The sequence below is a fragment of the Photinus pyralis genome, unplaced genomic scaffold (genome assembly GCF_008802855.1).
Source record: "Photinus pyralis isolate 1611_PpyrPB1 unplaced genomic scaffold, Ppyr1.3 Ppyr1.4_LG1, whole genome shotgun sequence".
In the NCBI taxonomy this organism is placed as follows: domain Eukaryota; kingdom Metazoa; phylum Arthropoda; class Insecta; order Coleoptera; family Lampyridae; genus Photinus; species Photinus pyralis.
In genome coordinates this window covers 62,459,305-62,476,881 of record NW_022170249.1, presented here as the reverse complement: position 1 = coordinate 62,476,881, position 17,577 = coordinate 62,459,305, and the positions used below count along the sequence as shown (strand labels likewise).

General features: G+C 39.0%; 2 long non-coding RNA genes across 4 annotated transcripts; one reads left to right on the top strand and one right to left on the bottom strand.

Annotated features, from left to right (window-relative positions):
- Nucleotides 1-6,366: 6,366 nt before the first annotated feature.
- LOC116172804 lies at nt 6,367-8,310 on the bottom strand. 2 transcript variants are annotated; one of them, XR_004145755.1, is made up of 3 exons: nt 7,834-8,310; nt 7,045-7,785; nt 6,367-6,992 (listed from the first exon to the last, which is right to left on the bottom strand). It is a non-coding gene; the product is annotated as an uncharacterized LOC116172804 (long non-coding RNA). The 2 variants fall into 2 exon arrangements; XR_004145756.1 differs by having other exon boundaries at nt 7,838-8,310.
- Nucleotides 8,311-8,810: 500 nt separating this feature from the next.
- LOC116172825 lies at nt 8,811-9,577 on the top strand. Of its 2 annotated transcripts, none has more exons than XR_004145767.1 (3): nt 8,811-8,947; nt 9,033-9,106; nt 9,165-9,577. It is a non-coding gene; the product is annotated as an uncharacterized LOC116172825 (long non-coding RNA). The 2 variants fall into 2 exon arrangements; XR_004145768.1 differs by having other exon boundaries at nt 9,033-9,110.
- The last annotated feature ends 8,000 nt before the right edge of the window (nt 9,578-17,577 follow it).

The window sequence follows — 17,577 nt, the reverse complement described above, 5'->3', positions numbered from 1 at the left end:
TAAACGCTACTGACTTGTAAAACTGACAGCTGACGTGTAAAAATTTTACAAGTTAGTAATCTAGTAATTTCATTGGCCAGAATTAATGCGAAGTCTCGGTTACATGGATAATATGATATTTTAGAAATTTCTTCGAGATCAATTTAAGAACTAATTATTTACGTTTACCAATGAGTAACAAATAAAATATTGTACATTATACGCCAGGTAATAGTTTTTACTGGCTCTAGGAGATGACAGGCTCGCCTGACGGCTCGCCAGTCAACTTCTCCTATCGCCAGTAAAAACTCACTTACCTGGCTAATAATGTAAAATACTATTACATTACAGTATACATATAAGCAAAAGTACCTATACCTCGTTTTGGTCTAAGATTTTGGTATTCAACGTTACAGATTCTATTTTCCCCTAGACACTACAAAACTAATTAGAATTACGGTTGGGGGCCTTTTCGGTAATGTGCTTGGCGTTTGAAATTCGCACCTTTGTAAATCGTATCGACGTAGCAGTGGAGTCATGCTATTTAGAGAACTGGAAACGGAAGAGGTGACAGGTGAATAGATTGAGGCTGTGTATATTTATGAGATCCTCATTTTTGGCAGTTGTAATAATTCCACCACCGCTGCCGAGGGCTCCTTTCTGCGTAAGAGGAACCCGCGCTACCCGAATTTGTTTGCCGTTGATACAATTCCTTTCGGAATAACTGAGGCAGTTCACATATAACAAGCGCCAATCATCGCAGTCAACCACTTTCAAGGTTACGGGTTGGAAATATAAGCTATAGCGATGCTTTCAATCAGTACAGTAGTGCTAGTAGTCCAGTAGTACCTATAGTGCTCGCAACAGTTGGTGAATCAATAGCAGAAAATGGTTATTGCTATTGACGTTCAAGGATTTAAAACATCCACAACGACATTTACGCCAAAGGAGGTGGCGGTATTTAATGGGCACCAAGTTGCACATTTTGTGTTCAAACCTCCATTTTCATTTAGCAGCTTAGATGTGAACTACCAGAGACAAGCAATCTGGCTGATGCACAACCACCATTGTATTAAATGGGAAGAAGGACATACACCGCCCCACTTATTTCCGATTATACTTCGCCGGCTAGTATCACCAATGGAGGCTATATATGTGAAAGGAAAGGAGAAGGCAGAATTTATACGAAAAACCTTATCGCAGGATGTCGTCGAAATCAACGAGGAACCTGCATTACCTAAATTGGAAGCCAGCTGTTTATATCATTCCTATCCAAAATGTCATTGTGCATTGGCAAACGTGTATTACATACATAACAATTATACAATGTCGTAATTGTTTAGTAAATAAAGCGATCAAAGTTTAACATTTATTCTTTCTCTTAATACCCTATAAATAAGGATGCCTATGTGCAAAACGATCGTTTCAGAAAAGGTTTCGATCACTATGTATAATACCTACCGTGAAAACGTGCTTATTTTTCAGTTGAAAAAACACGGTTATCAAGTACCTATACCTACAGCTTTCAAAATAAACAGATAAACAGGTAAACAGATAAACAGGTAAACGGATAAACAGGTAAACAATATCTGTTTTTTTAAATAAAGCTGTTTCTGTTATAGCTGTTTATCTGTTTACCTGTTCAGTTGTTTACTAGTTTATCTGTTTACCAGTTTATACGTTTGGCCTTCTGTAAAAATAGCTATGTTTATCCTACTCAATTTAAGAAGCATGTATGTCTTAACGTCAATTATTTGCATTCGTTTTCCTAGCAGCTGAACAGCTGAACAGCTATAACAGCTGAATAGCTATAACAGCTGAACAGCTATAACAGCCGAACAGCTATAACAGCTTTATTGGGGAACAGACCCTGTTCCAGTTGATCTGTTTTTTGATATCTGTTTACCTGTTCCGTTGATCATGGATAATAAAGAGATGGCTTTGAAACGACGAATAGTTCAGGCGCGTAAAACGATACAGCAAAAGTACGATCGTCTCAAAGCGGATCGTTTTATTTTACAACTTTTATCGCAGATTTAAGAGCAAATAGTGTAAATAATGTAATTAGTAGTAGTATGTATAAGGATAGTTCGTATGTCATTAACGATGCTATGTGCACAGTGGCAGAATACGCAAACTTTAATGCGCTGCAAATATTTATTGATGTTTGCCAAGAGTCGAATGTTAGGTATAATTTTAGTCCACGGCAAGATGCTCACCATTGGAAAATCTACGAGTGGCTATTGAAAAATATAAGAACCGGTACACAAGATCCTAACGCTCTCCTGGGTTGGAGGTGTGGTCCAGATAGCAGCATATGGCCCTCGCCGCTGCTGAACGATTACCATAAAACGTACGATATTCTTGTTAGCGTTACTACTACTACTAGAAAAAATGAAAAATATGTTGTATGGTAATTGGAAGGAAAAATAAAAAAAGATCAAAAAAGCTTTTGTTTTTTTTTATTTATTAATTTACAGCGAAAATTACAATACGATATTATCATTTTCTATCCAAGATTTTTCGTCCAGTCCCCACCACTAGACGTACACTTTATCTTTCTTACGTCGCAGCACCTTCTCCACCAAATAGATATCGGAATACTTAGCTTTTTGCAGTTCCTGCTCATAAAATCCTCCCATTATCGGCTTTCCTTTCATGTCTTCCAGCAAGTACGTCACCGGATTGGTTATTTACACTTTTGCAATTTTAAACAGTTCACTGGACCAGTTCGGAGTATATCCCTTGGCGAACACACTCTTGTGCTTACTAATTCGAACTACATCGCCAACATTAAAACGATGTCTCTTGTTGAAGAGCTTGATGTGGCTGTAGGCCTTCAGCTGTGTATCGGCCTTTACTTCGATCGGCTTCATCCCCGTTGTTCGATGTTTACGATTATTATACTCGCTCGTGATTGATTCAATTGCATCAATCCATACATATTTTCCACGTAGACTAAACTGACGGTATAAATAATTTTTGATTGTCCTAATTGTTCTTTCGGCTATGGCAGCCTTTTTTGTACTGTACGTGGAATAGTGATTAATATGTTCTCGCGCCATCAATTTGTCAAATGATTTGTTATAGAATTCCTTCCCCGCATCGGACTGTAGATTTTTCGGTCTACGTCTTGTAGTTTTGAAAATATCCTGTATGGCTTTTGTCACCTCCTCACCCGTTTTAGTCTTCAGTCCTCTCGTCCACAGATATTTTGAGAAACAATCGATAACTACCAGTATGTATTTGTAGCCTTTATTCTGTTTAGCGTAAGGTATAATTTGCTCGTATTACCACGAATCTGTTCGGTGGGGTCGTAATTGCGCCGTGCGACATGAGTTGCTATTATTATCTGCTTATAGTTACTCTATCCTGCTTGGATACCAGCGATTCATCCGGTTCATTCATGATGATAAGTTTCTTATAGCCCTGCAGTACCTTTGTACCGGTTCCCGTTAATGACCAAACCTTCGTCATCTATCGTCACCTCCGTCTTGCCCATTCTCCACTTATCCGTTTCGACATTATAATGAATTCCAAAAGTGGTGTCGATTGCATTGCTCGTATCTCTTATCATGCGCTCGACGTATATACGTGGTAGGTGTTTGTATTGTTCAAAAAAGGCTTGCGAACCTTGCATATCAAGTAATGAAGTAGATGATTCTGATACAATAGAGGACTCTTCTTCTTCTTCCTCCGGTTGATGCTCTCCTATCACTGTACTCTGTAGAAATGATGGCGGCTGTCTCAATGATGGAGTAGCCGTGGGGTGAAAAGGTCTAACCATAGGACTAATATCAGTTGGCGGATAATTTTGAAAGTAGGGAAGTCTAGTCAGCGGACTGATCTCGGTAAGGGAAGAGGGCCTTCGTCTCACTCGCGATTAATAAGGTATCGCAGGAGTCGTACGTTGTTGTGGTGACTTTCTTTTTGCAGGAGATTGACGTTTTTTGGGAGGTGATGTAAATACTTCGTCCTCTGATGGCTCCTCCTTTTTCGTTTCCATAACCGATGATAGCAGCGGTTCGATTTTCTTTACTATCTGAGCTAGCGGTTGAATTAGCGGTTTATACGTTCGTACAAATTCCACTTGTTTAATAAAACGATCCGCTTTGAGACGATCGTACTTTTGCTGTATCGTTTTACGCGCCTGAACTATTCGTCGTTTCAAAGCCATCTCTTTATTATCCATGATCAACGGAACAGGTAAACAGATATCAAAAAACAGATCAACTGGAACAGGGTCTGTTCACCAATAAAGCTGTTATAGCTGTTCGGCTGTTATAGCTGTTCAGCTGTTATAGCTATTCAGCTGTTATAGCTGTTCAGCTGTTCAGCTGCTAGGAAAACGAATGCAAATAATTGACGTTAAGACATACATGCTTCTTAAATTGAGTAGGATAAACATAGCTATTTTTACAGAAGGCCAAACGTATAAACTGGTAAACAGATAAACTAGTAAACAACTGAACAGGTAAACAGATAAACAGCTATAACAGAAACAGCTTTATTTAAAAAAACAGATATTGTTTACCTGTTTATCCGTTTACCTGTTTATCTGTTTACCTGTTTATCTGTTTATTTTGAAAGCTGTAGGTATAGGTACTTGATAACCGTGTTTTTTCAACTGAAAAATAAGCACGTTTTCACGGTAGGTATTATACATAGTGATCGAAACCTTTTCTGAAACGATCGTTTTGCACATAGGCATCCTTATTTATAGGGTATTAAGAGAAAGAATAAATGTTAAACTTTGATCGCTTTATTTACTAAACAATTACGACATTGTATAATTGTTATGTATGTAATACACGTTTGCCAATGCACAATGACATTTTGGATAGGAATGATATAAACAGCTGGCTTCCAATTTAGGTAATGCAGGTTCCTCGTTGATTTCGACGACATCCTGCGATAAGGTTTTTCGTATAAATTCTGCCTTCTCCTTTCCTTTCACATATATAGCCTCCATTGGTGATACTAGCCGGCGAAGTATATCGGAAATAAGTGGGGCGGTGTATGTCCTTCTTCCCATTTAATACAATGGTGGTTGTGCATCAGCCAGATTGCTTGTCTCTGGTAGTTCACATCTAAGCTGCTAAATGAAAATGGAGGTTTGAACACAAAATGTGCAACTTGGTGCCCATTAAATACCGCCACCTCCTTTGGCGTAAATGTCGTTGTGGATGTTTTAAATCCTTGAACGTCAATAGCAATAACCATTTTCTGCTATTGATTCACCAACTGTTGCGAGCACTATAGGTACTACTGGACTACTAGCACTACTGTACTGATTGAAAGCATCGCTATAGCTTATATTTCCAACCCGTAACCTTGAAAGTGGTTGACTGCGATGATTGGCGCTTGTTATATGTGAACTGCCTCAGTTATTCCGAAAGGAATTGTATCAACGGCAAACAAATTCGGGTAGCGCGGGTTCCTCTTACGCAGAAAGGAGCCCTCGGCAGCGGTGGTGGAATTATTACAACTGCCAAAAATGAGGATCTCATAAATATACACAGCCTCAATCTATTCACCTGTCACCTCTTCCGTTTCCAGTTCTCTAAATAGCATGACTCCACTGCTACGTCGATACGATTTACAAAGGTGCGAATTTCAAACGCCAAGCACATTACCGAAAAGGCCCCCAACCGTAATTCTAATTAGTTTTGTAGTGTCTAGGGGAAAATAGAATCTGTAACGTTGAATACCAAAATCTTAGACCAAAACGAGGTATAGGTACTTTTGCTTATATGTATACTGTAATGTAATAGTATTTTACATTATTAGCCAGGTAAGTGAGTTTTTACTGGCGATAGGAGAAGTTGACTGGCGAGCCGTCAGGCGAGCCTGTCATCTCCTAGAGCCAGTAAAAACTATTACCTGGCGTATAATGTACAATATTTTATTTGTTACTCATTGGTAAACGTAAATAATTAGTTCTTAAATTGATCTCGAAGAAATTTCTAAAATATCATATTATCCATGTAACCGAGACTTCGCATTAATTCTGGCCAATGAAATTACTAGATTACTAACTTGTAAAATTTTTACACGTCAGCTGTCAGTTTTACAAGTCAGTAGCGTTTAAAGATGACGTTTACCCGTTTGCGTTTTGTCTTGTTAATCAACGTTTACAACTGAGTAACAAATAAAAATAATTCATTGACCGACAGGCGTGGATGTCACGGGTACCTCATATTATATTCCTCAAAATAATTGCCCAAAGCCTCTCGGCGTAGGTAATGAACCACTTCCCACCTCGGTATGTAATCTACTACTTTTGGGAATGTTTATCTTAGGGGTGTAAGAAATTGTTTTGCTATTATAGGAAATGTTATAGGGGGGGGGCGCCGTTAAGAGAGCTTTCTTATATACAGTTTATTTTTTAAATAATTCATGCACATCCTTTTTTTTTCTTCATGCTAAATTTCTGCGCCATCCTATCAGCACTCATGAAGACTTATTTGTAGGGGGCAAGGAGTTATTGAAGTCGGTTATCCACCTTAAAATATTTATGAAATCATGGATAGAACATACGCACAATATATGCTCGGATGCAACTGTGATTATGCAACCACACTAGTGACAGTCCCATTCTGCATTCGGAAAAGTATGATACTGTGTTTAGTTGCATTAACTGCATCTTCGCGAAATGTCGGATGCAGTGTTGCAACCATACTAGCTCGCTTCTGCATTCTGGGTTGCATAACAAAGCTATTAATTTACATCTTTCAATATAAATATATTTTAAAAGTGAACTTAAGAAATTCTTCAACAAATTGAAAATCCTTTTTTCCAAGCGCCTCCCTTTTGGAAGAGTCCAGTTGTTTTGTCGACGGTTTGCGCATCCACCAGTTTGCAGCGGTATCCATATTTTTTAGGCCCGCCCGTAGGTCTTGTGCGCCAGTTCCTTACAGGTCGGTCGCTTCCAGAGCCGAAAAGTAGGCTGACGCTTTTCATTAGGTCTTCTTGACCTTTGCCGCTCGAGGGTTGTTGATGTGGTTGTGTGACTGTAATCAATCATCGGTTACGGTTCTACAAAATATTTCCACAAAAACTTACGGTACATTCGTAGGATTGGTTCCACACCACCTGAGTAGATATTAATTGAAGTTAATTTAAGGCATGCGATGGTGCTGGTATCCCAAAGTGATAAAGCTATGCAAAAAGAAAATATGCAGCAGCAACTCCATTCTATCAGCTGTGCTATGACCCTACTCGAAATGTTCCCCCATATTTACTGTAAACAAGTTATTATTTTTAACATGCGTGCGCAAAAATAGTAGGGGTGGGAGAGAAATATAAAACAGTTTGTACCTACTTCCGCAATAGTTGACCAAATTTTTTAATTATTAGATTCAAATTATCGTCGTCCTTCGTATAATACCGGGGGGAAGCGGGGAGGTCGCCGGGGGTGCACTGCCACTGCGTTTTTCTGCAGTCCTCGCATTATTTTAGTTAAGGACTGTTGTTGTTAATTTGGTTGCCGTTTTTTTTGTAAACTCTTCCTTTGCATTTCCGGTTTTTGGTTGTAAGGTTTGGGTACTTTTTCGCCATGACGTATGTAAGAAGAGAGACGCGAATGAACTAATGGAAAATTTCAACCAGTGTCTTTAGCGGAGAGAAGAGGGATGAGCTGCTACATGATGCTTGCAACAGACGTCTTTGTTTCAACACCTGCAGGGTCCGGGGGGGAATGTATTCGATTTAGATTCCAAAGTGCAAGCGCGCTATACAATTTTTCTTTGGTATACTTTTCTAATTTACCAATTATACCTATAGCGCAACTTGCCGGTTTACCTACTGTAAATGAAGATTTACTAATATTCGTATTTACCCTCTTATACGTACCTACTCTTATTTAGTTCCATACGTAGTTGTATGTCTACAAAATAGATTCTCAATGATAAGCAATTCGTGGAAACCAATTACAGCCACACGTAAATTATATCCTTGCTTTTTGGAAATTTTCCCCCGAGCAATGTAGTGCCCTTTATACAAGAACAAGGAAAACGCGATGTAGGTGCATAAGTACCTACGTATATATAGGCAAATGCCCCCACTAAACGCTAATGGAAAAGGTGCTTATCTAACTGCTGCTGCTGCATTTCTTTACTGCCTTAACTATTGCAAGCATTCTCGCGAAGTAATGATTAATTAAAAGGTGATGGGGAAAAAATTACTCTTCCAACTTTTTGACAAAAAACAAACGACTCGCAAAATCCTGTCATTGTTTTTTGATGTTCCGCTAACAGCTAACTGGCCAACTGCGCTTTATAGACAGATAGGTATTACGAAAAAAAAAAACCAATTTAAAATTTATTTCGTATGAAGGGCTACCGCAAAATGCGAAACTGTATTCTAGTTCTCCGAAACCACTATTTCTAATGAGGAATATATATTACGAAATGCTAGTAGGTACGTCCAATATTAATTACCCTAACGAGACATGTTTTATTTGATTTTAACCAAAACTACTTACCTAGATATCCTAAAGAATAAATAGGTGACTTCCTTGACGTATTTTACCGCGTAAGGCGTTTTCAAAAAAACAAAGCGCCCTTGTTTCCGACCGTTATTCCTGGAAATGGGAGTATGCATTTCAGATCTAAAACAAAGAATGTATCGTTTTCTCACTCGTTACACGTTCCGTCTTTAGTTTTCCGCTACGATCGCAATTTGCCTCCTATTTACTATAGTTAAACGTAAAGTGCGCGCGCGAGTCACACACAATATGACATCACGAAAATTCTCAACGTTTCGAGCATCGGGCGCGAAAATTTCGCAACAAACATTTCTAAAGCCACCTGTCGATCAACAACGGCTATCAACGACACGTTGGCGTTGGCTCCAGAAATAAACGCTGTGGTAAACAACGCGGTGTCTCTTAGGTAAATTCGTATCAAAATGGGATTCCATTGAAATAGATGCCCGTGTCATCACAATCAATTCGCCCCACGATTGTGTAAGTATACAACATTACTCTGATACCTTTTGAGTTGGGGCATGTAGATACTACGTTAAAAGTAATTGTTTTCTTGTTTTTACAGAACAGAAAATTTAGTGGACACACATCCGTAGCGCGGTTAGAAGGAGGATTTGCTACAGATTTTCTGTTTGCCTGGTGGGTTAGTACCTTCAATAAACGATTTTTTTTCATTCTCCAATTTTCTTTTTTAAAGTTGAAAATAATCCCTCAAATTGCTGGAAACGATGAGATCACCTACACTGCCTCCACTACCAACAGCTCAGGTGGAGCCCATGGTTGAAACTTTATCGTAACGGGCGAATTATTGATTACAGGGACGCAAAACAACTTGAATCTCTCTCGATGCCCTTCGTCGTTTTTCCGCACCAAAGGTACGTTGTGGTTGGAGCCCATTTAACGATCCAAGGGATATTCGCAACCTACACCTTCGAGGGGATTGCAGCGCAAACTACATATTTCAACACAAGAGGCGGGATGGAATTCAAAGGATGACCAGAGATGGCATTTTTTCTTTTCTTAATGAAACACGATTATTTGTAGTCTAATGGTTTTATTTACAACACTATTTACATAATCTTTTTTCAAAAATAGCTAATGTTTACATAAATTTTAAGTTTGTGGTCTTTCCTGACGGTCCTGCACTTGTAATGAACACCTCGTTTGTCTTCAAGGATTCTTGGAACTCGCTCAGCCGATTACCTACTTTGAAATACTCGTAGAACCGCAGTGGTAGTACGCATTTATAATTTTCTGTTTCCAGTACTATTCGGTCACCATACTTTGTGTTTATGATATCGATATTCAGAATTTTAAACTTTTCCTCCACTTCCATATCCTTAACGTTCTTAAATGCTTTACAGAATGTTTCATTGTTGAGCGCATTAAGATCCATTTTTTAACTGTTTGGAAAGCACTATCGGACTGAATGAAAAAACGCCCTGCAGCTCACCTTATATTTCCAAAGTGTGGCCTTGAAATCTACAGTAATAGATTTCTGCACGGTGATTGACAGGAGATAGAATTGTTAGCCCGGACGCAAACCCCGAAAGCAACTTAGTGTGATTTCAGTCCTACATTATTGAGAGTAGCTTTACTAGTTTTACAAACCCCAGTCCAGAACCGTACAAGCAACACATTCGAACCCACGCAGCACATATACAAACCTAGTTACTTGAAGGCCCCGATCAAATTATCCTACCCCGGAAGTAAACCACCACGATCAAATTGCCTTAAACGACCTTGAAACTTCACCGTCACCTGACAACAAACCTCCAGCCCAAATAGCTCGGACGCAAACCTCCGATACTTTATATCGAGCACAAACCTCGACTCCTTGACATTGACGTTAGCACAGGTGCAAACCTCGCTAGCGCAGTTCAGAACCACTCAATCCTAGTGACTTTTCTAGGGGGATTTTAGTGTGATTTAGAATCACCCGTACACTGCCATCGACAATACCCCTCGACTCAGGCGCAAACCAAATTACTTTAGCTCGGACGCAAACCTCCGATACTTTATCTGGAGCGCAAACCTCGACCCCCTTGACGTTAGCACAGGCGCAAACCTCGCTACCACAGTTCAGAACCACTCAATTCTAGTGACTTTTCTAGGGATTTTCATCTAGTGAGATTTAGAATCGGTCATATATTACTCTCGACTCAGGCGCAAACCAAATTACTTTAGCTCGGACGCAAACCTCCGATACTTTATCTCGAGCGCAAACCTCGACCCCCTTGACCTTAACTTTAGCACAGGCGCAAACCTCCGATACTTTATCTTGAGCGCAAACCTCGACCCCCCTGACATTAGCACAGGCGCAAACCTCGCTACCACAGTTCAGAACCACTCAATTCTAGTGACTTTTCTAGGGGATTTTCATCTAGTGAGATTTAGAATCGGCCGTACACTACCATCGACAAGAACCGTCAGGCACAAACCGACTTACTTTAGCTCGGACGCAAACCTCTGATACTTTATCTTGAGCACAAACCTCAACCCCTTGACCTTGACGTTAGCACAAGCGCAAACCTCGCTACCACAGTTCAGAACCACTCAATTCTAGTGACTTTTCTAGGGATTTTCATCTAGTGAGATTTAGAATCGGCCGTACACTACCATCGACAAGAACCGTCAGGCACAAACCGACTTACTTTAGCTCGGACGCAAACCTCTGATACTTTATCTTGAGCACAAACCTCAACCCCTTGACCTTGACGTTAGCACAAGCGCAAACCTCGCTACCACAGTTCAGAACCACTCAATTCTAGTGACTTTTCTAGGGATTTTCATCTAGTGAGATTTCGTAGCGGCTATATATTACTACTTATCGATATTCCTTTATCGACTGAAGAAGGAGAATCCGACGAATTCAAAGAAGCCAACGTTGATCCCGAAATAGGGATAAACGTATTCAGCAATGAAAACAGTGACAATAACCGCCAGGTCCGTCAGGCCTTGGTAAATAGAGAATCTAATGTTAAAATTAATTGATCATAGACTAATGATTAATCAATTTGATTAATTAATTACATGATTAATGAATTATTTTGATAAAATACACGCCATTGGTTATTAAAAATTTCTGCTTTTCTGCGCAAGGGCTAACTTTAGTGGAAATATGCTAACTACATTTTTTGTAGGAAATTTTCGTCTCTTTAATTTTGCTCACCACATATTTTCTCGTAAAATGCACAGTTTTGGAGATATCGGCGGAAAACCGCTTTTGACGGCCATCTTGGTAAGATGGCGGCCCCGGCGGCAAGTTTAGAATTGTGCATTTTATGAATTTTAGTTCTACGCACTCAAGCATACAAAATTTCTGTACTTCCCGAGTTACTTCCAGGTAAAAATCCTCAATGACTGGCCTATTAGCAGAACCTCTAAAAGTCGAAATAATTTCCAAACGGTATGTTTTGCTGGCAAACTTTTTACGGCACAAACCGGCACAAACGAAGCACTAACCAACCCACCTAGTCTCGACATTTGTGCCTTCAATGTGCTGCTAACTTCACGGACCCCCTCTAGGGCCATATTTACGAAAGTAGTCGCATGTTAGCCGCTGTTCTATGCACAGCACAATGACGATACTTCGACGGCACTGCTCTATTAAAATATACCTACTGTAGTATCCAAATTAACCAGACAAAAATGATAAATACCAAATACCATCAATATGAAGTCGTGTTTATTTTCGGATGACACTGGACACATTCACATTCAATTATATTCAGAATAAAATAAAGTCAGCGTCGCTTGCGAGTGGTTTATACCGCTCGTTGTAACGAATTCAAAAAATTCTCGAACGGTCAAGAATACCATTCGTTCGACCAAAAGTTCATCGTTTTGGTTAAAAAAAACCAATGACCTTGATAAGTACGTAAAGTCAAGAATAGGGCCCTGGCTATCAAATCAAAGTTGCTTGAATTTTAACCCATCGCCGTAAGTAGCATAGACACGCATCGCGCCGAATAAAAAAGTTGCCGGAATAAACATGCATTCAAGTTCAGAGGTTTGAATTCCTCGCATCGCAAAAGCATCCAGGGCCCATCGCGCGATAGCAAGCTGTCCCCACGTATAGGTACCTACACCAACCTACACTTATGAGAGTCGAATGGGGTTCGAAGGGTAGATGTTTGGCTACTTGGTTCGAACCCAGGTTCATAAGTAGTTTGCTAAGCGGATTAGTTTGGGAGATCAGTACCACCTGCAACCTCGCTCACTTCAAACATAAAAGGATTATCATCATCATTTAAATACAGTAATACCTAATTACTTTGTTTGTCGGTGCGTATGTTTGACACTTGAAATCCTGTGAATTGTAAAATAAATTGCATCTACCTATTGAATGTAGGCATGTATTGGAAACAGGTGTTGTGTTGAAAAGCGTTAGAAACATGGCGATCAATAATGACATCGGCACGTGTCAGTTGGAAACTTGGATAATAAAGGATAAAATACGTTTTCGGGACACATATTAAAATAGTCCTGTCGTACTGTGCTGTGTCACTTCTTCTTACGGGGAAAAGTAAGTGACTTTTATATTAGGAACGAAGTAGATGTGTACGATAATGAAATTGAGGCGAAGAACTTGTGCCATAAAATCTCGGGATAAATGTTTAGAGCTTTAACGCTTCAGTTTCAGGAATGTCTTTGTGTCAAAATATTTGGTGGAATAAATTAGCTTACGAAGAGGCCTTTTATTCCAAATATGCCTTGACAGAGTCAGTTTCCAAATAGCTCGCACACAGTTAATTCGCTACTCGAAACCATCGTTATAATTTGAAATGAGGGAAAGTGGGTGGAGAAATCTAAATTTCGACTTTACTAGCGGTGTACCTAAGTAGCCAATAGCTACCTATATCTCTTGTCTATCATAAAGCATTTGCTGAACATAAGATATGTACAAACTCAACGTCACGATATCATTTAATGTGCACTGTTATTAGATCTTGATGATATCGATGGACATTGCCCTAATTAGTAATGAGGTACCCTATTAGTATCTAACTTTGTTGTGCGATAAACTGAATGAGATCAATTAAGTTTGTGATGACTACCTCTGCATAGTATTATGGTCGTTTAACACTTTGCCGCTTACATTATATGCCTTAATCTTTCTGCATGACAATGCTACACTTTCTACTATAACGATGAGCATAAGAAGTCCTTGTTTTGCCCAGTTTCAAAAGATGTTTCATACTCAGAAAGTACCTAGGTACCTAAGTACGTATATACTGCATTCCCAAATCCCACGAGTGATTAATTTAGACTTCCTTTTTTACTGCCGACGCGTGCGCTGTCGTGGCTTATAGCGGAATCTTCTTGCCTTCTCAACTCATCCGCCGCTTGAAGCGTATATCCCGCGGGTTAACTGACGCAAAATACTGCCACTCTGTTGTACTTTTGCAGGTGGCCAACTTAATTAAATTTTCTGACCGCGCAACCACGACGCTCTCACGGTCTAACGCATAATGCCCTCCGGCTTGCTGTTCAAAACATACGCCTAAACTATGGGTTTGAATCTGGTCTACCGGTACCATTCCTTTTTTTTACACCGATCACATCTTCAGTTTTTCCGTCTACGCGTGCCGTAGGAATGCCCCACGAATGTGGCCTTAAACCAGTTTGTATAGCTTTAGAAAAGTAAGTTTCATCAAGATATTTTCCCCAGTTCTATTTCTCAAAATACAAATACGTAAATATGTTCTTTTCAGAAATATTTTTCGTTCCACCGCCAGTGGTTCAGATGCGCTTGAGGTATGTGTTGTAAACTATTACTAGACTCAAACAATTTTTTTCTGTCTGAAGCTCGGTCTGAAGTAAACCATTTCTCCGAATTTGATTATTAGAGTGCTTACACTTATTTTTTGCACTCCTTCGGTCTAAATCGCGTTTTCCTAATAAAACACGAAAGTCGGGAACGTCAATTTTACAATTGACTATCTACTTTCGCGCACTAGTGCCTAAAAGTTCAACGAAATTATCTTTAGTGCGGATCATAAACTAATAAGTAGTATGATGGAAGAGTAAAAAAGAAAATATAAATACACTTTACATCATTCCCTGTAGTACAGGGGCAAAAATAAGCTTAAATCAGAAGTTTTGAACAATAAATTGACATTTTAAATTTCTAGATTTCTACTTTATCGGCATAGAGGACTTGATTTTTTCAAAAGAATTATAATGTCGCAAAAATCTCGCGAAAAGGATTTGAATTTATATAAATTCGATTTAACTAATCCGTGCAAAAAATAGAATACATTTTACGTGCGTGAACAGTATTTGCTTGATTCGCGCGAGATGCGTCGCTCGTGCGCGTTGCGCACTCGCGCCGCCAAACTTCGCGCTCATCTGCAAAATAACTGTTCCCGCACTAGTAATAATGTAAATAACTATTTCAAAGTTAAAACTTAGGAAGTTACTACTTCTTTACGCTCGATATGCACTATATGATTTGGAGGGGAGTAAAATCATCTCATAACGCCATACAATATAGCCTACTTTTCATAGATACGAACTTCGTATTTTTCCCCTACGAATAAACAAAATGTACTATCCGTTTGACGGATCAACGCAACGGATAAATGGAGCGCTATGAACTCACCTTTACGGTTCATAGCAATCCGTCCACATCGTACGTTTACAATGTATAACCATAACCTACATTTTATTTTGAACTATACCCACCCTGATCTTCAGTAGGTACGTAGATGTGTACCAAAGGAAGAACACTTTGCTATCTGATTATCACCCTGAAGAACGCAATAGGCGAACACTGTTAATGTAATAAATATAACCTCACTCTTGTTAAAAACGGACCAATGGAAACGTAAATATTCAATTTCAATCAACTTTTCCGTCGTAATCGGACGACGTACGATCTCATATAGTACATGGACTGCTATTAGCCCTATGCTTTCAATACAAAATGGATGGTCACGGATAGAGGGCACCGTAGTCGTGGGTATGTGAATCTCAGGGTAAACTAAAGTCGTATAAACATCACTCGGGACGCGTAAAGAGTAGCTTTTAGGTATAGGTAGTAACTGCGTAGTACGGGAAGCATTAAATACTCTTGGTTATCTTCTATCCGTCCACAAATAAGAATAGGTTTGCTTTTCTGGCATATCTAGGCGATTAATTAAGTGACGTTGCTTAATTTATAGGTTTACAGCTAGTTTGACAGTCTCAAATCGTGTCTAAGCGGACAACTTCCGACAGACTCATTTACCCTTAAACTCACATACCCAGGCGATGTCCTTGACCATATTTTAGTTACAATTAACAGTCCATGTACTATATGGTCTAAGGACGACGTACGATCTCATATAGTACATGGACTGCTATTAGCCCTATGCTTTCAATACAAAATGGATGGTCACGGATAGAGGGCACCGTAGTCGTGGGTATGTGAATCTCAGGGTAAACTAAAGTCGTATAAACATCACTCGGGACGCGTAAAGAGTAGCTTTTAGGTATAGGTAGTAACTGCGTAGTACGGGAAGCATTAAATACTCTTGGTTATCTTCTATCCGTCCACAAATAAGAATAGGTTTGCTTTTCTGGCATATCTAGGCGATTAATTAAGTGACGTTGCTTAATTTATAGGTTTACAGCTAGTTTGACAGTCTCAAATCGTGTCTAAGCGGACAACTTCCGACAGACTCATTTACCCTTAAACTCACATACCCAGGCGATGTCCTTGACCATATTTTAGTTACAATTAACAGTCCATGTACTATATGGTCTAAGCGTACGATTTAAAATTTTACTGTCTTCTGATTGGCTAACGGACAAACCTATATATAAACGGTGACTTATGAACCCACTTGGGTTGGGCAGTACGATGGGACCCCTTCTATTCATTATTTTTATTAATGATATATTTAATAATAATAATAAAAGTTTTTTAACGTTATTTGCTGATGATACGTCTAGTATAATCACCGGTAATGAGCCAGACACCCTGTGTAGCCGTGCCAACGAGAGTGTCATGGAAATCAGCAGGTATTGTGCAGATAATGGCGTTTTCTTGAACTTGAATAAAACTCAAGCGATTCAATTCTCAAAAGGTGGTCTTAATAGCAGTTACCTAATTAGACTAAATAATCATACTATCAGGCAAAGCGATAGTATAAAATTTCTTGGACTCCACTTGGACAACAATTTCTCTTGGAATGCCCAAATAAACATAGTTATTAAGAGGTTAGCTACTCATTGTTACTTAATTCGACAACTATACGATGTGAGGCGCTTTCTTTCGGTGATCCAAACGCGTTTGGATTGTCAAATCACGTTCTTTCGAAGTGTCATCTTATAATCATGATTGCTAAAATTACGGTATTATTTGTTGGGGTACCAGTTGCAGAATGAACGAGGTAATGATTAGCCAGAAGAGAGTTTTAAGAGCCATGATGCATAGTAAACAACCACGGTATTCATGTAGGGAACTCTTTGTACAATCTAATATACTTACAGCTGTATATTTATTTATTCTTAACAATCTTGTATTCATACATAGTAAGAAAGATCTACATCAACCCGACTCGGTAGTTAATAATGTTAATCTAAGAAACAAGCGGAATTTGAGAATATCCAAGCTCAACCATGCTTATATTTGCCAATCATTTTCCCGCCATTGCCATTAAACTTTGGAACAAACTACCGGAAAACGTAAAATGTATCCATAATGCATCTAGGTTTAAACAAACTATAAAAAAAATGTTGGTAAAGATGTGCATTTATAGGTTAGACGAATACTTGAACAGTAAAATTGTTGCAGGTATGTAATGTAACGTGTAGGTAGTGTATTTTTATTTATTTTTTACTTATTTATAATTTAATTATATAATTTGTAATTTATAATTTTGACGTTCCAATGCTTGTATACAAGTCTCAAGGAATAAACGGTATTATTATTATTACTTTTTAAATGGCCGTTTGCACCATAAAATAACCTTGGTTTGCACCCACGGTCCGTATACTAAACGTTGCCTCACTTTCAAACAACCAATAAAACGCGCTGCCAATTGTGACGTACTTCAGCCCGCAGTAAGCACCGCCCACCACACAATTCTCATGTACTATATGCAAAAAGAGTTAATTTT